The 27,644-nt window shown below is 40.7% G+C and overlaps 1 pseudogene across 1 annotated transcript; it reads right to left on the bottom strand.

Moving 5' to 3' along the window:
* Positions 1–9,489: 9,489 nt before the first annotated feature.
* LOC147546464 (protein GRAVITROPIC IN THE LIGHT 1-like) lies at positions 9,490–18,432 on the bottom strand (annotated as a pseudogene). Its single transcript, XR_015223567.1, has 6 exons — positions 17,875–18,432; positions 17,442–17,793; positions 16,157–16,238; positions 15,241–15,381; positions 13,895–14,154; positions 9,490–9,699 (listed from the first exon to the last, which is right to left on the bottom strand). The product of XR_015223567.1 is annotated as a protein GRAVITROPIC IN THE LIGHT 1-like (transcript).
* Positions 18,433–27,644: the final 9,212 nt, after the last annotated feature.

The raw sequence follows: 27,644 nt of genomic DNA, 5'->3' as shown, positions 1-27,644 counted from the left end.
TTTAGTATGGACACATAGGGTTTCCACTGCCTTAGATGTAGCTAGGCGAGTAGACTATTACATAGTTTAACCAACCAAAGTTTCATATGATATTCATCACACTTGTATAAATTATATTTAAATTAAATTTTATAAATTGACATTCCTAGAATGTTACAGATATACAAAAGAAAACAAATATAGTCATAAGAAAAAAGTTGAATTACCACAAATCAGTGATAAAAAGTACCAGAAGAAGAACAAAAAAATATTTTATCTCCAACTTAGTATTTTAGTGAAAGAATGATGATGAAAAAAAATACTTGGTCTCCTATAGCTAAATTTCTAGTTCCTTTCTTATGTGTTATGTGTTTTGTGGTGTGCCTTATGTGTTATCTATTATGTATTAAGTGTTAAGTCGTTCTTGTCTATAGTTAAAGTGATCTAAAATCAACCAACCGAGCACAACAAGATAAAAGTAAGGTAAGTTAGAGGGGAAAAGCTAGAGAAAATAAGTTAGTTAGAGAAGAACAAGTTTTTTTTTTTGTTGAACTTGAGAAGAACATGTTAAACATAAAGAAAATGAAATCATTAGACCATGTGTTGAATGGAGTGGTATAAGGTGTGATTCTTTTGGTAAGGTAACCTCTATAGATATTTCTTCAAAAGGTTTGTCTCGTTTTATACCTTCAAACTTAAACAACTTACCAAAATCAAAAGGATATCTTTCAAAAATAATAATCTTTCAGGGCTATTACCTAATTTTTCCAACCTAAATGCTCTAAAAGAAATTTTTCTTGATGATAATAATATCACCTTTGTCTCTCCTTCAATCTTCTATGGCCTTCCTAGTTTAAATTTTTGAGTTTAAGTTATAATAGAAAATTAAAACCTTGGTTATTCTCTGATCTTACTGTATTGGCAAAAAATAGCATTGGGCCTTCCTTATGCTCCCACTCTCGTGTAACATATGAGGGGTGCCTTCAGTAGCCTCTACGGTCTAGCAAGGAAGCCCACCGAAAGCCCAACACGCCTACCCAAGCCCACGCTCCTGGCATGCCGAGATAAAGTCTGCCATGACGATCCACCCACACTCCAGCTAGTTGTGCGTACACGTGGCCAAATTGTTAGAGATTGGGTCAGTCCAATCCTAGCATTCTGCTACACGTTGGGGTCATGGTAGAAGACCGAGTCTTGCGCTACTTTAAAGGAGTGGTGGACTATTTCTACTGGCAACGAACAAGCTAGGGCAACAGGTATCGTAAGGCTACCCTTCTCTCTCAAGAGATCAACGACCACGGAAGCAGTCTAGTGTGATCCTACTATTGCGGATCCAACAACCCTGCGCCCCCAAGAGCGGTTACTATCCTCTACACCCTATAAATAGAGGAAGCCTCACTCTGGAAAGGGATCAGACTCTCACTCGAAAACTACTTACTTATTCTCTACTTAGCACTCCAGAAGTCTACTCCGATCACTTCAATCATTCTATACTAAGCTCCGGCTACGAATCACCTACCCCGACGATCTCTGGTCTAAGCTAGCCTAAGGCAGAGATTCCGGCTAGAAGCTTCCACGAAACCACATCGGAACTTGCTAGGGGCTTCTCGTTTCTTTCATTCTCCGCTAGTCTATCCTTCTGTGAGCAGAAGACTACCCTTCCACAAGCAGAGATCTACTCTTCCGCAAGCAGAATCCTACTCTTCTATAACCAGAAGTCTACTCTGCTGTTGAAGTAGTCCAGAAGCTACCACAACTCCCCATTCCGTAGAACCGAGCTCCGGCCACTCTACGAGTCGTGCCACCCCGACGCTACAACGATTCTACCATCAATAGTAACTCTACCTTCGGTTTATTCCCTTTATTACATCGAACTAAGTTACTGACTTGACCGTCGGAGGGTCCTTGGCCGACACCATCTCCGGTGCCCCCTTGGACTTCACGGTTGTGTTTCCCTTGTGCAGGTTTACAGGCTACTGGTACCCGTTTTCCACCCTGACGTTAGCCCGACAGTAGCTGTTTCCTTCTCTGACGTTCGCCTACCCGTCTACCCGGCTACCAGAACTGACCTTCTGCCCGTCAACCCGTCTATTTGAAGGCCCGAAGCCTAGTTGCTGGTGCCCACCCGACGATCCTTCTAACCGTGTGACTTTCTACCCGTCCACAGTTTGGCGCCCACCGTGGGGCCTCAGCAACAACTATCAAAGACGACCTTTGCAATGGCAGATGACATGGTAGCCACTCCGATCGATGTTTCAGCACAGATAGCTGCTCTCACAGCCCAAGTACAGGAGAATGCCCAAAAGTTCAAAGCTCTAGAAGAAGAGAATTCTCTGGTGAGAGCAGAAAACCAGCTACTTCAAGAGAAGATCACCGAGCTCTCTGTACCAAGATCAACAGGGCTAAGGTTTCGAGCTCCTGTTACTTCGATGCAACCTTTCACTCCAGAACCAGGAAGTTCTTCCAGCCAACCACACATGCAATCGGCTACTGTCAGTGGCTCTACAACACTACCTGCAACTCAAGCTGGCTCTGCAACACCCTTCATAATGCCTCTGCCTACATTCCAGAGCTCTGCTCTGCCCCTACACTCTACTCTGCCCTTACACTCTACTGCTGCTCCTCTTTTCTCCTCTTCAATGTTTACTGTTCCCCCCTCACACACTGTGGCAGGTGGGACAACCCTTAACTCACAAGCTGACATCCTAAACTTGTCTTTTACAGGTACTCCTCTGGAGCAGATCATGGCTAGGAAACTCGCAGTGATGGAGGCAATGATCTCCAGGATCCCTGGAGTTCCTGCTCCGCTAAGGAAGAGTCTGCCCCAGAGCTACGCAGACTCACCTTTCGTTGATGCTATTGCCTTGGTAGAAATGCCTAAGAAGTTTTCGTTCCCTAACATGAGGATGTACGATGGAACTTCCTATCCAGACGATCACATCGCATCATATAAGCAGAGGATGTTCACCGCTGCAATACCAAGAGATCTCAGAGAAGCATGCATGTGCAAGAGCTTCGGTTCAAGCCTTATTGGTCCAGCCTTGCAATGGTACACGAACCTGCCCAACAATTCGATCGCCTCCTTTGCCCAGCTCACAGACACATTTGTAGAGCAGTTTGCCAGTAGCAAAAAGCTAGAAAAGCTATCTGGCGACCTCTACCGAGTCCACCAGAGAAGGGGCGAGCCACTCAGAGACTACGTGGGGAGGTTCAACCGAGAGAAGGTGTCGATTCCCTACTGCAACCAAGAGACTGCCGTTGATGCGTTCAGAAAAGGCTTACTGCCAGAAGGAGAGTTGTACAAGGAGCTTACCAAATTCAATTGCACTACCATGGAGGATGCCCTGGCTCGCGCTTGGGTAGAAATTCGGTGGGAGGAAGACGAAGCCCACCGAAGCAAATATTATTCTTAGGATGACAGGAACAGAGATCGACGTTCTAGACGACCAGATCGGAGAACAGATAGCAGACCAGGGGATCCCTACCCAACTTCTAGACGTGGCCCTCCTAGGGAAAGCAGGAGGCCACTTGACCCCCCAGCAGGTCGCCCAGCAGAGAAGCCTCAAGGACCCGTTCGTACCAGGATTCCAGAGTACAACCTAAGCATTGAACCAGTCGAACTAGTAGCGGTTATGAAGGGCATGGGCAGTACTGTAAGATGGCCAGGAAAGACAAAGACTCCTAGCGAGAAGAGAGACACAACCAAGTGGTGCGAATTCCACGGAGATCACGGCCACAACACTACAGATTGCATAGCCCTCAGGCTAGAAGTTGCAGAGTTGCTGAAAAGAGGCCACCTTACCGACTTGTTGATAGAGAAAGGGAAGAGTACCCTGGCACAACGAGACACCCAAGTCAAGGAACCAGAGCAGCCGATTCCTACGAAGACATGTCTAGTGATCTCAGGAGGTTCAGAAGTGAGTGGAGTTAGCCACTCTGCAGCCAAGAGGAGTGCTAGAATTGCAGCCAACCCTCTAGCCCACTCTACAGAAGCTACTCCTCATGCCTACACCAACCAGACAATAAGCTTCATAAACAATGAAGCCACAGGGCTAGTCAACCCTCATCATGACGCTCTTGTTATCTCTCTTAATATTGCAAATGTTCTAGTCAAGCGTATTTTGATAGATAATGGTTCATCCACTAATGTGCTTTTCTTGAATGCTTTGCAAGGTATGGGCTTAGATGAATCTTGCATATGTCGACGCTCTACTGTTCTGGTAGGCTTTAGTGGAGAACATAAACACACATTGGGAGAAGTCACCCTTCCCGTCTTCGTAGGAGGAGTCAACCTTAGCACTGTGTTCGTTGTACTGGACTGCCCTTCTGCCTACAATATCATACTCGGTAGGCCATGGATCCACAGCATGAGGGCAGTTCCATCTACGTTCCACCAAGTGCTCAGGTTCCCAACTCCCTGGGGTGTCCGGGAGATCAGAGGGGAGCAGAGTACCTCAAGGAATTGCTACAAAAACGCAATGAAAGCCCCGAAGTCAGCCTTATAGCAATTACAGAAGGAGAAACTCAGTAGCACCGATCCAGACTGCCCAAGTATGGAAGAGCTAGATGAAGTCCAGATCCACCCAGACTTCCCGGATCATAAAGTACAGATTGGTTCTAAGCTCAATCCTACCCTACGGAGCAAGCTCGTCGAGTTCCTCACAACCCACCACGATTGCTTTGCCTGGTCTCATGCTGACATGACTGGAATCGACCCTGAGGTAATGGTACATAAATTGCAGGTAGATCCTAGCCATCCTCCAGTAAGACAGAAGCGTAGAAAATTCGCTCCAGAACGAAACAGGGTAATAAATGAGGAAGTTCAGAAGCTGATCGAAGCTGGTTCTGTCCGAGAGGTCAACTACCCCGACTGGTTGGCTAACGTAGTCGTGGTGAAGAAGAAAAATGGGAAGTGGAGAGTCTGTATCGACTTCACAGACTTAAACAAAGCTTGTCCCAAGGATTCATTCCCGCTACCTCACATCGACATGCTTGTCGATGCCACTGCAGGCCACCAACTACTCAGCTTTATGGACGCGTTCTCTGGGTACAACCAGATACTGATGCACCCTGCAGACCAGGAAAAGACTGCCTTCATCACAGAAAGAGGCATCTTCTGCTACAAAGTCATGCCGTTCGGGTTGAAGAACGCAGGGGCAACCTACCAGAGACTGGTAAACAAAATGTTTGCAGACATGCTGGGGGACACCATGGAAGTCTACATCGACGACATGCTAGTCAAGTCTCTGATGGCTGAAGAACATCTCAAACATCTCCAGCAGGCTTTCGACGTACTAGAAAGGTACAATATGAAACTTAATCCTACTAAGTGTTCCTTCGGTGTTTCTTCAGGGAAGTTCTTGGGGTACATGGTGACCCACAGGGGAGTAGAAGCCAACCCAGACCAGATCCAGTCTGTGATGAACATCCCTTCTCCCACATGCATCAAAGATGTGCAGAAACTAGCTGGTCGAGTGGCAGCACTCAGCCGTTTTGTCTCACGTTCCTCTGAAAAATGTCACCATTTCTTCTCTACCTTACGAAAGGCCAAAGAATTTGCATGGACTCCAGCATGCGAAGAGGCACTCCAGCAACTGAAGGAGTACCTGACCTCTCCACCCTTGCTATCCAAGCCTCAGGAGGGAGAAAAATTGTATGTCTACCTAGCAGTCTCCGAAACAGCAGTAAGTGCAGTGTTAGTACGGGAAGAACAAGGTAAGCAACTACCCGTATATTACGTTAGCAAGTCCCTGCTTGATGCAGAGACCCGTTATAGCCAGCTAGAAAAGCTTGCACTGGCCTTAGTGATGGCTGCCAGGAAGCTAAGACCATATTTTCAGTGCCACCCGATAGTCGTAGTTACTACATTTCCGTTAAAGAATGTGCTTCACAAACCAGAACTATCTGGTAGACTGACCAAGTGGGCTGTCGAATTAAGCGAGCATGATATTTGCTACCAACCTCGTACTGCGATTAAGTCCCAAGTGTTGGCTGACTTTATAGCCGACTTTACACCTAGTACTCTAATTCAAGCCGAGAAGGAGTTATTGTGTCTTGCAGAGCAGAAAAAGCTGAAATGGACCCTGTCGGTAGATGGCTCCAGTAACATGAATGGGGTCGGGCTAGGGCTAGTCCTCCAATCCCCTGAGGGAGACCAAATCCAGCGTGCCGTCAGATGTGAGTTCAAAGCCACAAATAACGAAGCCGCGTACGAATCATTGATCGCCGGGCTAGCTCTCGCCAAAGAAATGGGTGTTCGAAGGCTAGAGATAAAGTCAGACTCCCAACTGATAGTCAACCAAACGCAAGGAGCATACCAGACCAGAGATGCCAGGATGACCACTTACCTAGCCAAGGTAAAGGATATGTTAGCTGACTTCGAAGAGGCCAACATAACACAGGTACCCAGACTGGAGAATGGCCATGCTGATGCCCTAGCCAATCTAGGCTTATCGATCCCAGCCAAGTCAGAGCAGTCAATCCCACTAGTTACCCTCCAGTGGCCAGCCACATGGAAAAATCCTGCCCTGGAGGTAGCAAGTGTAGACTCCAGCAACAATTGGATGACACCAATAATAAGTTATTTGACCACTGACGAGCTACTAGAAGACAAGAATGAGGCTCGTAGACTAAGAGCAAAAGCAGCTAGGTTCACCATGCTGGAAGGTCAACTACTTAAAAGGTCCTACTCTGGACCCTATCTCAAATGTGTCACTCCAGAGGAAGCCAAATACGTGCTAGCCGAGCTTCATGAGGGAGAATGTGGCAACCACTCAGGAAGCCGTAGTCTAGCCAGTCGAGTCCTCACAGCCGGCTACTACTGGCCTACCATGCGAGCAGATTCTATAAGTCACGTCAGGAATTGCGACAGTTGCCAGAGGTTTGCCAACTCCTCCCATTTACCTCCAGAAAAACTCAACTCCATACTTTCACCATGGCCGTTCATGAAGTGGGGTATGGACATCGTGGGAAAACTACCCACTGCTCCAGGGCAAAGAGTTTACATGCTAGCCGTGACAGACTACTTCACCAAGTGGATCGAGGCTGAGGCATTCCACCAGGTCAGAGACCGCGAGGTAAAGAATTTTATTTGGAAAAATGTTATTTGCAGGTTCGGGGTACCCAAGGAGATCGTTACCGACAACGGTTCCCAGTTCATTAGTTTCGACTTCCAGGACTTCTGCAAGGGATGGGGAATCAAGCTTAGCTTCTCTACCCCACGCTACCCTCAATCTAATGGACAAGCAGAGTCTTCTAATAAGACCATCATGAAAACTATGAAGAAGAGGCTCAAAAAATCTAAAGGGGCTTGGGCAGACGAGTTGCCAGGGGTTCTCTGGTCGTATCGAACTACTGCTAGAACCCCGACTGGCGAAACTCCTTTCTCCCTAGCCTACGGTTCTGAAGCGGTCATACCAGTGGAAGCTGGAGTACATCAGTACGTTGTCAATGGACTACAGAAGAGTCAAATTGGGATCAACTCAACCACAACCTCGACACAGTCGACGAGCTTCGAGATATAGCAGTAATAAGGAATGCAACATACCAGCAAAAGGTAGCCCGTCATTACAACCGGAACATCAGAGCTCGTACCTTCAAAGTAGGTGACTGGGTGCTCCGAAAGGTTTTCCAGAATTCCAGAGAGGCTGGAGCAGGTAAACTAGCCCCCAACTGGGAAGGCCCTTACCTAATCACCAGGGTGATAGGCCAGGGAACATACAAGCTCCAAGCAAAAGATGGGCTCAATATTAACAACAGTTGGAACGCCACTCATCTAAAGTTGTACCACTTCTAACCCTACCTCTTTACTTTACTTACCACTTCTAATAACACTTGTTCTGACTTAGGCATCGGAGAGTCGGTGGCCATGCTACCGACTACCCCTCTCACCCATTTTGTGACAGGATTCTTGACAATAAAATGGGACACACCCCATTAAACCTGCTGGTCTGCCAGCGTAGACATACACGTCTGGTGAAGTTGGTTCAACTCCCAGACCAAGGAGCATAAGGGCAGTTGCAGCTCCAGTATAACTCGGTAGCATACGACATGCCCACACCGAACCCCTCAGAGGGGAACAGGGAGTACCACATATTCTTATTTCCTCTCTCCATTTTCTATTCTCTCCTCAGAACATTACTGACTTGGGCGTCGGAGGGTCGATGGCAATGCCATCGACCACCTTTTCTTCTTTTCTGTACAGGTTGATTATCCTACGGTGGACATGGGCAAGCTGGAAACAGAACACTCTTCTCCCACCCTGCAACATCAAGAAGGATGACGACCTAAGCCCAGAACAAGCCTAGTCCGACCTTTAACCTGAGGGAGAGTAACACATGCCCTTACCTCCTTTGCATAATTTTTTCTTTGTCATCTCAGGACGTTGCTAACTCGAGTTTCTGAAGGTCGATGGCATTGCCGTCGACCACCCATCATTCCAGTGTGCAGGCTGGCTATCTAACGGCAGACTTGGACAAGCTGGGGAAGGACGCCCTTCTTCCATCCTACGATGTCGACGAGGATAACAACTTAAGACCAGGACAAGCATAGTCCAACACTTTGTCTAAGGGAGAGTAACACATACCTCTACCTCCTCTGGCTATCTTTTTTAAACATGTAAAAAAACTCACTAACTCGAGTTTCCGAAGGTCGATGGCATTTGCCATCGACCACCCCTCTTGTAGCGTGCATGGTCGGCAATCTAATGGCGAATTTGGACAAGATGGAAGAGGACAACCTTCTCCCATCCTACGACGCCAACGAAAATGACAGCCTAAGTCCAGAGCAAAATAACTCTACACTTAGGCTGGGGGAACAATAGATGGCAAGACAGTGTTCACACGGACGATTCGACACCTCTGCCCAGATGACGCTTCCCCACTGTTGGCATGCATATCCCTGCCCGGGTCGGAGTAGTACAAAGCAAAGTGCAGGGCACAACCTACCCTCTACTCAACAAGACATACAACATCGATCAACGAGTCCACCAAAGACTAACAAAGTGCAGGCAGCCGACGACTCAGGCTACCCTGATGTGTGCCTCTCCTCACCCCAGCCCTAGGCTGCCCTGGAGCACCACTCTTTGTCGTACTACATACTTGTTGCACTTTTTATTGATAAATCTATACTCAATGATTTATCAATTCGCAAGTCATCAATAAAGCATAGTTAAAGCAAATCTAGCTTCATTTGTCAAAGGAAAACTCAGAAGTTAGAATAACAAGGGAAGTCACCCCACAAAAAGTCTAGCACGCCCCGTGGGCAACCAAGGATACTATAGCCCTCCGAAAGTCTAAGTTTAACGCAAACTAACAACACAGTAGTCCTGACATAGCCCCATGGGCAAGCAAAAGAAAGTAAATCTAACTACCGCTCAGTAGAAGAAGCTAGCCCAAGGGTAGCACAACTCAACGGGCACGACTACCCGACGCACTAGCCCCAGCCTGAGCCTGCTCTGCCTCTTCGATCGCCCTATCCTCTGCCTCCTGTTGGTCAAGAAGCGCAATCGTGCTAGCCGTGTCCCACTCGCTTGCCTTTGAACTCTTCAGCAAGATGACCTCGCTCCTCGGCGAGACGACTCTGCTCCTCGGCAAGACGAGTCTGCTCCTCAGCAAGGCAAGATTTCTCCTCAACGAGGAGATGTTTTGCGCAGTATTTCTGCTTCCACTCGACAATTTGCTGATCTTGAAGATCTCTAGCATAAGTCATGCCAGGCAAAGCCTGCAACAGAAGCACATAGAAACACAATGTTAAATAACAAATCAATACGAGGGATGTTGAACACACCTGAGTAAGAATAAGGTACTCCTACCAAGGATCTTGTCTAGCCCTCGCGGTTGCGGTAACAAGGTCCTACCCTAGCTAACACGCTAACTACAAGCTTAGCATGATTTTACAGTGTTGTTACACATTTTCTGCCTAGCGTGATTCTACCCCAACACTACACATTTTCTGCCATGCATATGTTAAGTTCACCACACTAACATGGCATGCAGAGAACATAATTTGGTTGAATCCTACGCCTACTACAAGAGTAAAACAAGGCAAACATATGGCTAACCTAGCCCACATAGTCATGGTAAGAAAGTTCTACCTTAACTCACATGAAAACTCCGCGAGAAGTCAAGATCGGATGAATGACGTCGGCTGTCGCGTTGGCGAATCAACTGTCAAGTCGAACGAAAAATGAGGCAGCAAAAATTTCAGGTAACTCTGCAAATTTACATGCTTAATACACATATACGTACGTATATATATATAAAGAAAAAAAAACAGATCATGGCATGCTGCCTGGACAAGAAGGGTGGGGTGCTCCTGCGCCGCGCACCAAAGCAAGGCGGGCACCCATGCCCCGCGCGCCAAAGCAGGGCAGAAGCTCCTGCCCTGCCGCGACCTAACCCGGACACACCGCGTCAGCTCCCCTTCCTCCGGTCAACCCGACCATCTTTCCCCCTGACTTGCCACGTCCCGAACATGGCTAACGCTCTGGCATCCGTCTCTTTCTATCAATTACGAGTCTCCTTGACTCGCTAGCCACGAGCTATGGTACCGCTCCATCCGACTCATGTCAAAACGCTCTGGCGTGCCACACGGGAAAACGAAACAACGATACAAAGCCTCCGGGCACGATTCCAATAGTTCCAGCTACAACTACTCCCTAAGTCAGCCACTCGCTAACTCAGGGAGTGGGGGACAAACTGTATTGGCAAAAAATAGCATTGGGCCTTCCTTATGCTCCCACCCTCGTGTAACATATGAGGGGTGCCTTCAGTAGCCTCTACGGTCTAGCAAGGAAGCCCACCGAAAGCCCAACACGCCTACCCAAGCCCACGCTCCTGGCATGCCGAGATAAAGTCTGCCATGACGATCCACCCACACTCCAGCTAGTTGTGCGTACACGTGGCCAAATTGTTAGAGATTGGGTCAGTCCAATCCTAGCATTCTGCTACACGTTGGGGTCATGGTAGAAGACCGAGTCTTGCGCTACTTTAAAGGAGTGGTGGACTATTTCTACTGGCAACGAACAAGCTAGGGCAACAGGTATCGTAAGGCTACCCTTCTCTCTCAAGAGATCAACGACCACGGAAGCAGTCTAGTGTGATCCTACTATTGCGGATCCAACAACCCTGCGCCCCCAAGAGCGGTTACTATCCTCTACACCCTATAAATAGAGGAAGCCTCACTCTGGAAAGGGATCAGACTCTCACTCGAAAACTACTTACTTATTCTCTACTTAGCACTTCAGAAGTCTACTCCGATCACTTCAATCATTCTATACTAAGCTCCGGCTACGAATCACCTACCCCGACGATCTCTGGTCTAAGCTAGCCTAAGGCAGAGATTCCGGCTAGAAGCTTCCACGAAACCACATCGGAACTTGCTAGGGGCTTCTCGTTTCTTTCATTCTCCGCTAGTCTATCCTTCTGTGAGCAGAAGACTACCCTTCCACAAGCAGAGATCTACTCTTCCGCAAGCAGAATCCTACTCTTCTATAACCAGAAGTCTACTCTGCTGTTGAAGTAGTCCAGAAGCTACCACAACTCCCCATTCCGTAGAACCGAGCTCCGGCCACTCTACGAGTCGTGCCACCCCGACGCTACAACGATTCTACCATCAATAGTAACTCTACCTTCGGTTTATTCCCTTTATTACATCGAACTAAGTTACTGACTTGACCGTCGGAGGGTCCTTGGCCGACACCATCTCCGGTGCCCCCTTGGACTTCACGGTTGTGTTTCCCTTGTGCAGGTTTACAGGCTACTGGTACCCGTTTTCCACCCTGACGTTAGCCCGACAGTAGCTGTTTCCTTCTCTGACGTTCGCCTACCCGTCTACCCGGCTACCAGAACTGACCTTCTGCCCGTCAACCCGTCTATTTGAAGGCCCGAAGCCTAGTTGCTGGTGCCCACCCGACGATCCTTCTAACCGTGTGACTTTCTACCCGTCCACACTTACAAAATCTGTAATTTTAGTTACACTTAATCTAACCCATGTAAATCTCAATGGTACAATCCCTTATTGGTTAACTTATTCAAATCAGTTACAAAATATAAACGTTTCTAACAACAATCTCCGTGATCATATCCCTCCATTTTCTTCAACAATTATTTTAAATACATCTACTAACCCTTTTATTGATCAAGTTGGAGGGTCAATACATTCAACATTGTCAGCATGTATGATAACTAGAATTGTTATTACTGTTTTTATCTTATTAATGTTGCTCGGCCTTAGATTGTTCTTTGGTTACAAATATTACATGAAAAACGAAAATTAGAAAGTCTTAAGAATGAAAATGTGGGCTCTAGTAGTTATGTTGGGGTTGAGAGAGAGGGCGCATCAATTTTCTCTCAGTTTATACGATACGATAGTGACGTGTTGATAGGTATCTTACAAAAATGAATTAAAAATATTTAGTATCTCTAATAGGATTTTGTGTAAACGAAAATGACAGAGTTTTGATATATAAGTATATGCCACAAGGGACATTGAGTGACCATTTATTTCCTTTAAGTTAAATGGTTGGGATCCTTTAATATGGACACATCACTAACGTATCACATGTATATATTATATTTAATATGGACACATCACTAACGTATCACATGTATATATTATATTTAAATCTTTAATAACTTTTATGAATTGACATTCATCACACTTATATTCTATTTAATAATTAATTTTATTAACTAATATTCTAATTATAAAATAATATCATATTTAAATCTTTAATATATTTTATAAATTGACATTCATGTCCCTTCACACTTATTTCATATTTAATAAATATTTTTATTAGTTAAAATTTAATTAACAAACATATTATTAATTAGTATTCTAATTATATTTTAATTTATAGATAATAGTATTTAGTTGAAAGTATTGTTAATATATTTATTGTTTAACATAATATATTTGTTTTTTTAATGATTTTATACATTATCTATTAAAATTATTAAACTTTAGAAGTTAATAAATGAAAATAATAAGTTAGCAGATTTAAAATTAATAAATGATTATAAAGATGTCAATATACTGACTTGAGTAGCGATTTGTATTTAAAAAATAGAGAGAATTTGTCAACATAGATATTTTACGTTTAGAGATGTTCAAAATTATCTTCAATGAAGGAAGTGTTATGTGTCATATCATTTGATGTAACATTAATTAAGAGACATACAAAAAATTGTTTGGTTAGAAGTCACTTCTAACTGAAACAGACGTGAGATGTAATATTAATTAAGAGACATACAAAACTTGTTTTGATTACAAAATTTGTCTCATCGAACTAAAAGAATTTTGATCGAGAAGGTGAAAACAAAAAATGTTTCGATAAGAAAATTTGTTTTATTAAACTAAAAAAAAGTTTGATCACAAAAGGAAGAATTGAAAGAAGAGTGGAACTAGAGATAGAAAGCAGATTTGTATTATATATAAATGTACCAGTGAATTAAGTGGCTAATTTTTCAATATAAAACCTTCCAATTGGTGTGAGTAGTAGAAGTCTATAATAGTAAATAACTTTATGCAAAAGAACAAGATTGAAAAACAGATAAACCTTTAATTGAGATTTGAGGGTAGGGTTTCATTAGTTGTCATTAGGTTTAAAATATAACAAATAGACAAATAAATGGTAAAGGCAAAAGGCTAAAAGGCCCCTAAAGAGCAAATGACCAAACACTCTGGCTATTATATATAATTCTAATACCCTCTCTCCAACTCACGATGCGGTATTGAAAATCAACGGGTATTTGTCCACTAAGAAACGAAAGCGCGAAACCAAATGTGACTTAAATAAGTCAACAATCTGCATAGTGGTAGAGACTAACAACAAACTGATGGTGCCTTGACAGAAATGATATTGAGTAAAGTGACAATCAATCTCAATGTGTTTGGTGCGTTCACGAAAGACTGAATTATGAGCAATAGGGATTGCAGTTTGATTTTCACAATACGTAGGAGTAGACTCTGAAATGAAAACACTCATGTCTACAAGTAACTCCTGGAACAAGACTGTCTTAGCTGTGGTAGATGCAATATCGCGATACTCGGCTCCTGTGGATGATCTAGACACAACAATATGTTTCTTGCTCCTCTCAGAAATAAGAGAACCACCCATAAATACACAAAAACCTGTAATGGACTTGCGATTTGTGTAACTGCTCGCCCAGTCTGCATATAAACATGTTCGCAGATTCAATGAAGAAGTAGATGAGAGAAGGATACTTTGAAAACAAGTACCTCGAAGATATCTAAGAATAAGAAAAACAACTGCTTAATGAATTGTAGCAGGCGAACCCAGAAACTTGCTAACAACATGCACAACATATGCAATATCTGGACGAATAATAGTGAGATAAACCAAGTTACTCACAATAGTGCAATATAGTTTGGGATCTATGAAAGGAGTACCACCAGTAGAAGAAATACACATTAGACTCGATAGGAGAGTTGACTGTCCGAGTATCACTGATAAATTCACTTTCAAGAATAAACAGTGTATCTGGACCGAGAGAGAATATCACATTCTAGGATAGAAGCTACTTCAACCCTTGAAAAATAACAGAGAGTACGCATATCCTAATTTCAAACTGGCTAGCTAACTGCAAGTTCAAATATGCAATCCATCAACATCATCACGTGTAATACTCATGTCATCAACATGCAATAACAAAAGAATGCGATCGACAACACTACAGTTGACAAAAAGAGTCGAATCATGATTGTTAGAATCAAAACCAAAAGATGTAACCACTGTTGAGAACTTCTCAAACTAATCTCGTGCCTATTTGAGACCGTGTAGTGTTTTCTTAAGCTTACAAACTTCTTCAAGTTTATGTGGGACACACTTTTAACATTCATTTGAGGGATATGCCATTGATGAACTGAGGCAACTGCAATAAGCATAAGAATAATAGCCATTTTTTCAACGGGAGCAAAAGTCTTTTCATAATCCATCACATACTCATGTGAAAACTCCTTAGCAATTATCTTGCTTTGTACCGCTTAATAGACCTATCAAAGTTTGTTATAATTTTGTATGTCAAATGAGAATCAACAATGCGCTTATCAGATGGAAAAGGTACAAGATCCATGCATCAGTCTTAAGCAAAGCAGAACGTTCTTTGGCCATTGCCTTTTGTCAAAGAAGATCAATGACGACCTCCTTATAAGAAGAAGGCTTAGAGTGACAATCAATAGAAGTCAAGAAAGAAGTATAAGAATAAACAAAGGCAAAACAAAAAAAAAACAAATAACTTAGTAGGCTTCCGGAGACGTAAAGACAACGAGAAGGTAGATGCACAATCTCACTAAGAGTTTGATCAATCGTAGGGAGTGGACGGACATCATAAGCGAGAGCAATATCAACAACTACAGGTGCAGTAGGTTTATCATGACCTGTAGGAGTATCACAAACATCAGAAAATAATTCAATATGGATTAGGTTAGAGGGAGTCACGTCATGAGCATTAGCAAAAATATGTTACATGCTCTAATAAACACAACATGACGAGAAACATAAAACTATGAGTAACTAGATATATATCATAACACTTTTGGCCTTCACCATAACCAAGAAACAGACACATGGCAGAACGAGAAAACACTTGTTACGCTCTACATGCGGACGGAAAACAAAAGAAAGTACACCAAAAACTCTCAAGACTGAGTAGTCAGGGGAATGTTTGATGATCTAAAAAATAGTCATCATTTAGCCGACGTCAATAAGTCAAGAAAAATCCAAGCCAACGGGTCAACCTGTAATGAGACAACAAGACCTCCGAGTTTAAAGAGGTGTGTCACTTAAGCCTAAAATTGGGAGGTTGACACAATCGTCTTGGGACCTCAGTCATACTCGGTCTCAAATACAATCACGTGTGCCCTGGGAGTCGCGAGAAAGTTGGGAGGTTCACTTAAGCAAGGTCGATACCTTTAGCCCTGAACATGAAAAGATAGAAGTGTGCCTCACGTTTACCACCTTAATCTCGACCTTATTAAAGATCTCGGTCGGCAAAAGTTTCGAGTATTTTACCTAACTTAGGCTTCAAGAGTATCAGAAGGAGGAAACATCTCAAAACCTCAGAAAAATATCTATCAAAGATCTTATAACAGAGGAACTCCTAAATATCTAAGATACGAGATAAACTCAGAAGGAAATCTTAAATCTCTGAACCACCGAAGAGTAGTTTCAATCTCAGAAGACGGATCTCAACTACCCCATCTTCACAGTCTATCAATAATCGGTCCAAAACAACCTATAAAAGGGCACCAAATCACCACGAAGAAGGTATGTTCAAGAAAGGTTCGCTCGGTACTCAATTATTCGAACTGTAAGGACAATCTGTCTGTCTTTAGCGTCAGAGACATTTTCGAGCTCTGTGCAGATTTTTTCCAGAAGTTCTTAGTAGTAAGAGTTGGAATAGGTTCATCAAGCAAACGGGATCCAGCATCACGATTTTCCGCCAAAGCAACGGTGACATGTATATATGGTTTACAAAATTATGTAAGCAACCTATGCATTTGAATCCCACCCCTCTATATCTTTCAGATAATGTAACATCTCAATTGGTCTTGGAATATCCTCTGGTATAAGGCGTCTCAACAATTTCAATTTCAAAAGACCATAACTTTCATTTTTTGGAACTCAAGAAAATATTTTTCTATTTTTCTTAGAGTTATCGTAACATTCATACATCATATAACTAGTTACATTTGGTTTTCTTGATTTATATCTGAGGTGCAATCAAGTATAACTGAGAAGTACTTAGCATCATGAATATGAAAATTAAACTTTTAGCCTCGAAGGCCAACATGACTATTTATTCAACAATCCATTCAATTATGCCTAATAATTACCTCTTAGAATGTTGATCACTTGATTAATAGATTTATCGAATGTTGATTACTTGAATGGAAATATTGAGTGAGAAAAGTGGTTTCAGTTCTACTAATTTAGGTACGAAGATCAAATATAATTTAAGAATTTGAAGTTAAAAGATTAAAAGATAGTTATAGGTGCTTTTAAAATTCGTGTAAAAACATATATGTCTTGGGTGGCTCCAAAGTTGAACCTAGTTATACAATGAGCCCCCTACTTTGTGACCAGCTTCCTTTATGGTCCCCTTTTTTTTCGTAAATTCAAATATGGCCCCCTATTTTCAGGTATATGTCATTAATACCCTTCTTAATTCTAAATTTAAAACATTAAAAAAAATTATTTCCACCTCACCCCTCTCTCTCTCCACCTCATCTCTCCCTACACCTCACCCCTCTCTCTCTCTCTCCAATTCACACCTCTCTCTCTCCAACTCACCTCTCTCTCTCCAACTCACCCCTTTCTTCTCCGGTAAGGTGGCCGGCCGAAAAATTTTCCGGCCGGCCACCTTCAAACCTAAAAAAAATTCTCTCTCTAAATTTTTTTTTTTTAAATCTCTCCACTCTCTCTCTCTCTCTAAAACTCGAAATTGAGTGAAACAATCTCGTCGGAATTGGTCTGGATTCAAAAGAGATGAAAGACTTCCATCTATATAGAAAGTTTCGTGATTAAAACCATTGAAGATTTTATGAGAAATGTATGATTCTAATGCGTATTTGGCGTGGTAAGGACCTATTAGAGAGTTTAGATTTTCTCCGGTGGCGGCGACGGTGATGGTGGTTGTTGTGGTTGCTGTTCAATTGAACGCACGGCGGCGGAGATATCCCAACGAGTTGAATGCATTAGGGATAGAAGAAGAGATGTGAAGCTTTTTGATGATTCTTTTACTCGGGTCATCGTTGCTTCGAATAGCTCCCGTGACGGTGCCGCTGCAACTACAACCACAAAGGAAGTTTAATCAGAAATCAAATTCACAAACTAACTTAGAGAGAGAATAGAGAGAAAGAGATAGAAACCATGAGCTAGATTGTAACTGAATCTCTTCTTTGACTGAAACTTCCCCTTCTTCCAGGTTGTGTTAATGGCGGTTTTAAGTTTCTCTTTCAGATTCTAAATTTCTACTTCTTTGATTTTAACTTCTCTTTTAAGGTCTTCAATGGCTGCTTCATAAGGAGCAACTACTTCTCTTAGGGGAGGATTAAATCCTCTTCTTTCTTCTTCTTCTTCTCCATTTCCTCTTCTTCTTCTGAACTTTTCATGGTAGAGACTGAAACAAACACTTCTGTCATCAGTACTTCCATTTCACCCATTTTGTTTTTTCTCTCATCTACCCAAACCCCATTCTTCCCATTTCTTTCACCTTTTTCTTCTGAATCTTGGCCTTCTTCAACTGGTTCTTCTTCTTTTTGGGGATCTTAGTACTCAGTTTGATTGTCTGAGTTATCTGTAGATTCATGATGACTTCCATCAATTTGATGTTGTAAGCAAGAAGAAGCAACTCTATGAATCAGATCAGATAAATTAGGGACTCTGTTTGCCATTTGAAGAAATTAATGGAGTTTGTTAATGTAGAGAGAGAAAGAGATTGATGATAATAGTGGTGGGGGGAGTTTGTGGAAGTTGTGCCACTGTTATAAATAAGTGTATATTTAATTGTTATGGGTGTCACTGTTCGTGAACAGATCCTCCGGCGAAGGGAAACCCCTTCGCCGGAGTTTTAGAGAGAGAGAGTGGAGAGATTTAAAAAAAAAAAAAAAATTTAGAGAGAGAGAGAGGAGAGGGAGGAGAGAGAATTTTTTTATTTTTTTTTAGGTTTGGAGGTGGCTGAGTTGGAGAGAGAGAGGTGAGTTGGAGAGAGAGAGAGAGGGGTGAGGTGTAGGGAGAGATGAGGTGGAGAGAGAGAGGGGTGGGGTGGAAATAATTTTTTTTAATGTTTTAAATTTAGAATTAAGAAGGGTAGTAATGACATTTACCTGCAAATAGGGGGTCATATTTGAATTTACGAAAAAAAATGGGGCCATAAAGGAAGCTGGTCACAAAGTAGGGGGCCATATAAGAATTAACTCAAATAAAATAGAAAGTTGTTAAAGGAGAAGGGGGAAAGGAAAGAAAATAAAGAGGATATATTTTTGTTGTAGGAAGAGATGGAACTGCCCAAGCTACTGAAGCTACTGCGGGATGAAAACCCAACTTGACTCGGACGAGTCAACCTAGCTACACGCAGCACCACTGGATTTGCTGTTTGGCTAATGATCGGCTTGGGCTCTTTTCGTGCCCAGACCATTCCCTGAATAACCCAGGTCATCGAAGTCTGACTGCATAATTATGAACACAATCTTCATGTTTAGAAATTAGACCCTAAATCATGAAGGAGAATGTAGAGGTTTTCACATATAGAAAAAAAATCCTTGTGGAAAATTCATGCAAGCCACATTCTTAACCTTGCTTTGGGTCTCCAAAATTTTAGGGTGTTCATAGAGTTAATGATAATAATGGATGATTCTTACAGTGGTCGGGTATTGCTTTTTGACATCTTGACATAATGTCCTACGGCATTTTTCTAAAGCCCATATAAGGCCTGACCCAGGTAGTTGTAACTGATGGTGGGAATCTTACTTAAACTTCTATAGGCACCACAAAACTGGCTAACCCAAATTTATGTAAACGTCTAAAGCAAACAAAGGCGGTTTAACATTAAAATTGTGTTTGGTTTCCTTTTTATATGCAAGAGTCAGTACATTTGATATGGTGTGGATACACCATAAGTCCATGAGGTCGTGGGATCGAGTCTCGATGGAAGCAGTTTGGCATCATGGAATTTAGGTCTCTTTGTTGTTGGGTTTTAGGTCTCTTTCATTCTTGGTTTAAATTAGGTCGTTATCGTGCTTATTACATCTTCATGATGCATCAATGTCTTGTAACGACTAACGTAGATCATAGTGGAACTCAAAAAAAAAAAACACCATAAAAATACATGAATGGAATAGGCTTTTGGCAGTATCTTACTTTTAGGTACGTGGGTGATTTTTTTTTTTTGAACAAGATTCTGTACATGCATGTTTTTTTTGGTTGAAAGATTGTAAATGCATGTTAGCCTTGGGTTTGGGTGTAAAAATCGAAGATAGCATCAATATATAATTGCTAGTACTATAAATTCGCGGAAGCTATCGAACCTATCCTAGAAATTGATCCGATTATGAAAATTAATCGAAAAGCTAAACCAAAACTAAATATGTAAATAGAATTACCGAGGTTCGGCTTAAAGCCTACGTCCTCGGGCGAACAAGAAAACTTTACAAAAGGATAGATGAAGACGACTCACACAACTCGCAAGTTCGTCCCAAGATGGTACCGTATAGACCTAATGTCAACTAGGGGTGCTTTCGTCAACAGTTGGTAGCCCAAGTGGTTCCAAGGTGTTGACATAAACTCTAGAAAGCCCTGAACATAAACTCTAGAAAGCCCTGGAGGTCCCAGGTTCTCTTCACCAGAGAAGGTGGCATCTTTGATTTTTTGAATTGGGATAATCAGGGTATAAATAATGTAGTTGGGTTTTAGATCATTGTCTAGTTGGGCTATAGGCCCGGTTTTGCTAGAGTTTGAGTGGGCAGTTATCGAGCTTATCACATCTTTGATGTATCAATCCCAAATGTAACGACATCCGTGGATGGTAGTCGACTTCCAAAAAAAAAAAATTAGGGGTGCTTTCAACATTAAAATCAATCATCCAAACCTCCTTCTATCATCCAAATCTTTTCTTTTGATTTCAAAACCACTTCTCTCTCCAATTCTCCCCTCGTAAGTAATCACACCATTAAAATCAATCCCTTTTTTTTCTCTATAACTACCGAATTAGGGTTTTAGAAATTTGAATTGATTCGAATTTTTTGTTTGTTTGATTGAAGGATACGCACGAAGTTGAAGAGGGTAGTGTTGTTAGTGTTGCCGTTCATCCCAGTGGAGATGATTTAGTTTGCTCCGTCACCACTGGTGGTTGCAAGTAATTTCTCTTCATTTTACTTTTTTTTTCTCAATTCCATTCTGCTGCTCTCAATTTCAAGCAAGAATTGAAGGTCGCACAAATATCACCTTATGAAACCCCAACTACCCAGACTTAACAAGGGCCCATCTTGGTATGCAATTAGAATTTAAAGTTTCTACAAAAATCCAAAAACATTAAAGCTGCAGTTAAAAAAAAAAAAAGGATTAAAGCTGCTGTTCGGCCTAGTCAAGTAGATTCAACCGAGACAGACGGTGTTTCGTCCAAGGCCGAGCCGAGACATGGCCAATACACGAGAATCTCGGCCCAGACAAACTATATAGCTCAAGCAGACATAAGTAGGAATGTTTTCTTGCAGGTGCCCTAAATATACTATTAATTATCTAACATTTCTCATTCTTCTCACTTGGCATAGCCATAACATGGGCGCGTCTATAGGCGCCTCCCAAAATTGCTTAGGCGCCTCCACAAAATTATTGTAGGTGCCTGCGAGCACCCCTGTCTTATTCATTATCGTTATTTCTCTCTCCACTTTCTCTTACAATTTTCCAATCTCAAAATTAATCAAACGTTAAACCGACAAAAATCATTGATCGACCAACAAATATTATCACTAAACATCATGAAGAAAATCAAAACTCTAGATTTACTTTAAGGTTTTCAAGCTTAGGAAATAAAGAACCCCTTAATCTTCAAGTTTAAACGTCTCTAGGTCTTTATTGAAAGGATGAAGAAACTTTAGATATGGGGATGATTTAACCAACCTTAGATTTGGAGATGCAGAAGTCCTAGATGGAGGAATCAACGAAGAAGAAACCCTAGAATTTTGTGAGATTAGGGGATGAAAACGACCACGTCTAACGCCATCGGACTAGTCATTGCAAAGTACAAAACAGGGCTTCGGACTTGGACCAGTCCGAATCCTATCGGGTTGGACAATCTGAGTCTTTTTAGACTGGGCCAATCCGAGACTATAATTTTAGCCTCGGACCGGTCAATCCGAACGGGGGGGCCTACAATTGTCAGGGTTTTGACTGTGGTCAAACTCTTTAGGGAGGCGCTCACAACAATTTTGGGAGGCGCCTATAGAGGCGCCCCCCATAACATTTAAGTTATATATTTTTTTTTTTGATAAAGGATTTAAGTTTTATATTGAAATTTGAATTAGAATTTGAGACATCGGTTACTTGTGCATTGTTAATATGTCTAATTAATGTTTCTAATTCACATACAAATTCGATATCACTCTTGTGAATGAAAAAGACCTTTTGCAGAGATGAAAATTAAATATGGAGGTTGTTTTATTTGATTGAATTTGGGTTGATTCCTACGGCTTTTTATTATATTGAATCTGGATTGTTGCAGGAATCATAGAGAGGGTTATAAGAATGTAGAAAATAAAGGGTGCCATGAAATTTTGGAGAGAAAAATCCATTTGAGATGGGAAATGAAATGCTCATAAGAATAGATCTTGATTTTGGTGAGAAACCGAAAAAAAAAAAACTCAAAGAAGAGTAGAAGACGATAGTGACAAGGTTGGATCTCTCTTGTTTTCCCTTGAGTTTTTCGTAGAGAGAGAATGTAGAAAGAAAAAGAACAACAAACGAAGAAGCGAAAAAGAAGAAAAAGGGGGTGCTCGGGGGGCGCCTCTTGGGCATGTACGGGAGGCGTCTACAGATGGATGCCCCTATAGCAGTTAGGGAGGCGCCTACAGACGCTCCTTTAGAAATCACTAGGTTCCCACCGCGTCCTACGGACGCGGTAGATCCCTTTTGGCTTCGCCGTCGTGTTAAGAATATTGTTGAATAGCCATTTTACATTTATTAGTGAAAAGATATCTGGCAAGAGTCCTACTTATATATTTTTCGAAGTAGTTACTTTGGGAAGTTTTTCATAAAAAAAACCGATCAAGAATGTGGAAGAGAGATTTTCTCCCCACTAATTTCTCATCCTCCCACGTTTTTCTACTCTTACTCTAACTAATTTTAGTTGATTTACATAGATACCCTTCTTTTTGTAGTCTATTTACATAAACAAAAATTATATCATCCGTCGGATGTGTTCCCAACCAAATCTCTAAAATAAAATGGACGGTCAGACTTATCCCCTGGATAACCGACTGACCTGTTTTAATATAATAGATGAGTTTTATTGACCCAAAATTTATAAATAAACAGCTAAATTAGGAATTGAGTTGTAGTTGACTTCAATATTTAATTTATATGGTTTCATGCAAACATATATATGGTGAAAGATTAACATGAGACATGTCACGTGTGGGGTTTCCTCAATTGAAGAAGGTATAGGTCAAAACAGGAAGAGATCAAGTTCCAGTGAAACTAGCTGGGAGCAACTTGATGACAACGGATGGTAACAGCCGTGATAGAATGTCCGGCCACTATCCCGGCTCAATCCCAGATAAAAGGGCCGGCTGATAAAAGGGCAAAATACATTTACGTAGATAATGGCTTTTAACTAAAAAGTTCTTCTTTCATCAAAAGAAAAAAAAAACTAAAAAGTTCTTAATGACACCTACAAAACCTCTCATCCACAAGGTAATTGACCAATTGAATTGTTTTTCTCATCTGAAGTTTATAAGTAAATATACTATTTACACGATAACATACAACAGATAAAATTAACAAATTAGTATGAACAATAAAAAATAACAATGTCTCGTCCGAAAAATGATTACAGGCTTACAGCTAAAGAACAAAGAATATAACCAAAAAGTTGACCATAAGCTTCAAAATTTTTTTTTTTTTTTGATGAGATTCTATAAGCTTCAAATTAAAAATTAGTATTTTGTAACAGAAAATCAATCTTGGGGCCTGTAGTTCCTTAACTCCTTAGGTCCCTGAAGTAGATAATTATGCAAAAGTAAAGTAATTGGTAGAAAACTAAATACAAATATGCAAGATGGTGAATGTTTCCGTTGATGGGTTTCGAAGATGGCAAAGAAGTAGTGACGTTCCCAAGCTATAAGCCCCAGGCATTAACCCATCATCAATATCCATTTATAATGCCAGAGACCTAGATTACATCTATAACTACTCCTTCCATAGGGTTACAGGTTCATTTATAATGCATTAATGCTAGACCTAGATGGCTAGATGGAATCTGTAATCCAATGAAAGAGCATTAAACCCTAATGATACCATCAAAATATTAGGGTCACATGCTGGAATTCAGTATCACGGTGCATCCACAATGTATTACATTTTTTTTTTTTTATGAGAGTCCAATGTATTACATAGGATATTAGATGTGGCATTATATTCTCACCGTCTCACCCTTCCTGAAATATTTTAATGTCATGCTCGAATTTTTCCTCAAGTTAGAAAGGACAATGTCTTTGTTGGGCTATAGGCCCGGTGTTGTTAATGTTTGAGTGAGCAGTTATTGAGCTTATCACATCTATGATGTATCAAATGCCAAATATCACGACGTACATAGATCGTAGTCGTCTTCTAAAAAAAAAGAGAGGACAATGTTTTTTATGTTCAAAACTTTAGTAATTCTCCTGCACTAGTAACTTTGGAGTAAAATTAGCAAATAAAGAAAGACAATATCAATTACCTTTTGACAGATTATTTGAATCCGATACTAAATTAATTCATGTATATAGACATCAACCGTGATAGAATGCCCGGCATGAATCTCGGTCGAATCCCGGCGGGATGACGTGTCGAGCCATGATTTAAAGAGAGAAATCCAAAACCATGATCATTTCTTTTTTCCGAAGATAAGTGCTTGAGTTGTCGTGAGAATCGTAGATAGAGGAAGCAGGAGAGAGAAAAAGTTCAAAGGCGTTATTGTGAATATTTTAGTAAAATATATAAAGAGAGATGGAGAAAAAAACTATTTTCTTTTTAATTTCTTATGAAGGTTGTTGTTGAGAAGTCGTCCGACGACGCTGTCGACCCTTCTCCGACGGTAGAGAGAGAGAGAAAAGATAAATAGGGCTTGGAAAGAAGGGTAGAAAAGGAAATAATTATTTAACTGTTAAAGTTGAAGAAAAATTAAAAAGAGGACTATATTAGAAGCTGGATATTGTTTGGGGGCTATTTTAGTGAATTGATCATCTTTAAGGGGCCAAATAGAATTAACCCTTCTATTTATTTATTCCATCCCTCTCAAACACAAACAATATTATTTATGACAAACAGAATATTTCCTTAAGATAGACCCACTGATCTCTATCTACATTCTACCCTACCCCTCCTTTGTTTCTTCCTTCAAAAGAAACTAACCCTAGTTTTAGATAGCTATTGATCTACCTAAGGTTAGGTTTTTTTTTTCATATATTCTTCTTAACTTGCTTTTATCATGATAATTGATGGACTGGTGGTGTGTGAGAGAGAGAGAGACTTCAATGCAAAATTAATGGACTAGCTGGTGGTTTATAGAGAATTTAAGAGATAGTTAAGTTACATGCATGCATGATTCTGTTTAGGGAATGAGAGCTTATTATTCTCTTCCTGTTGTCTGGTTACTTTTTTTACTCGTATGTTTAAAGAATTTTGAGATTCTAACATTAAGAGATAGGTAAATGTCCTACTCCTATTTCATTACAACAAAATGTTGTTCTTATTCAATGTCTTTTTCTTTTAAAGTCCATGGGTGGGAGAATATAATGTTGCTAGCTAACCTCTAAAGCACGAGCACCGGCTTTATATCGTGCATATAGTTTCTATCAAAGATCATGCATCAATTTTCACATTCCATGCGTAGAATAATTCAAAAAACATAACCGTTTTCAGCCCGGAGTTTCTTTTAGAAGTTTTCACTTTTTCTTTTTTGAAATTACCAAGACTCAGTTAAAAGATATTAAATTAGAACTTACGAAACCACCATACTAGTTTAAGATCTGACGAGGCCTTGCAGAAAAATCGTACAATTGTGTGGCGTGATTCAGAAAAACTCGTAATACTATTAATTCATGAAAGCAGATTTTGGAAACATAATATTTTCTTCTTGGATCTATTGGCATCACCATCTCCCTACATGTCCACAATAGATTCTCTTATATAAGTACAACATAATGTAAAATATAAATAGGTTTAACATTTCAAAAAGAAAAGAAAATGTATACTCGATGCCACTGCCACTCCACATTTGTTTCAGTAGGGCCTCTGAATTCCTTCATGTCATAACATTTTGTCATTAAAAAAACCTATGCGTTCCATTGCTATGTCTATTTCTTTTTGTACTCTAATTTTTTTTTTCGTTAATTAGTTGTAGGTGGTTGTACACTTATTGTCATTAAAAAATATACTATAAGCAATTGAAGTTCAATCAATTTGGTCCCACAATGAAACTTCTTCATTTCTTTTGTTGAAAGCATTGAAACTTCTTCGTATTTGGAGAAAATTGTGATGTAAGACTTCACTAGGTTTAGAAGTTATGGATTGAGGCAACATTTGTTAATAAGCCACAAATTAGGAATTGAGTAGCAATTGACTTCAAGCACTCCTATTTAAATTTTATACCAAATGTATTGTGTGGAAGATGAACATGATGAATGTGGAGTTCCCACAATTAAAGAAGGTCCAAGTCAAAATAAGATGAGATCTATGAAACTATAGCTGGGAGCAACTTGAAGACAATGAAAAAGGCAAAATACATTTATGTTGATAAAAACATTTAACCAAACAATTCTTAAAATCCACTTACAAAACCTCACATCCACAAGTCAAAATTGGTGCTCTCTCTCTCTCTCGTTCTTTCTCTAAACCATATAAATAGAACCAAACCCCCTCCTTCTTTTGCTTCTCAATTCCAGTTAACTTGAAACCAAACTTCAATTTTTTATTCTGGATTCTTCAGTTTGCTTCTCAATTCTGAGTTAACTCGAAATCAAACTCCCATCATCTCTTTTCTTTCTCTCTCTCTCTGGAAAACAAACACCTACACCAATGGATATCTCTACCTATCTGGCTACCTTCTTTATCTTCGTCTGCTTAATTAGTTCCTCTTCAATTCTTGCAGATGAAAATGATTTTCTAAAACTACTGTCGAAATCTCTATCTCCCACCCCTCTAACTTGGTCTCCTTATACCTTCCCATGTGCACAATGGATAGGTATTAATTGTGATTCTAGTGGTCAGGTCACTTCCATTGATCTTTCTTCAAGTTCTTTATCAGGTTCTATACCTTCTCATATAAATCAACTTACCCGACTCAAAACCGTTTCTTTCCAAAATAATAACCTCTCAGGTCCCTTACCTAATTTTTCTAACCTCAGTTATCTTCAAGAAATTTTTCTTGATGCTAACAATTTCACCTCTGTTCCTCCTTCAATCTTCAATGGCCTTTCTAGTTTAAAAATTTTGAGTTTAAGCTATAATAGAAATTTAAAACCTTGGTTGTTCCCTGATCTTACAAACTCTGTAACTTTAGTTACACTTAATCTAACCCATGTAAATCTCAATGGGGAAATCCCTTATTGGTTAACTGATTTAAATCAGTTACAAAATATTGATGTTTCTAACAACAATCTCAATGGTAAAATCCCTCCATTTTCTTCAAGAGTGAGTTTGAACACATCTGGTAACTTTTTTCTTGATTCTAGTACTAGTTCAAATTCACCACCTTCTTCAGATCAACCGGGAGGGTCTAAAGGTATTACTGCTGGAATTGTTATTTCTGTGTTGATCTTATTCGACATTTAACCTTGACATCTCTCTCTAGCCGAATTATATATTTCCATGTATGTAAGACAATGAAACTGTAGTAGTTTTTTGTGTTAATGTGTTTTAATCAAATGTTTTTATGTACACTTTA

The sequence above is a fragment of the Eschscholzia californica genome, unplaced genomic scaffold (assembly GCF_041429995.1).
Source record: "Eschscholzia californica isolate CP2 unplaced genomic scaffold, dmEscCali1.0.p SCAF_4, whole genome shotgun sequence".
Taxonomy (NCBI): Eukaryota; Viridiplantae; Streptophyta; class Magnoliopsida; order Ranunculales; family Papaveraceae; genus Eschscholzia; species Eschscholzia californica.
The sequence above is the reverse complement of the archived record's forward strand: the minus strand, read 5'-3'. Positions and strand labels throughout refer to the sequence as shown.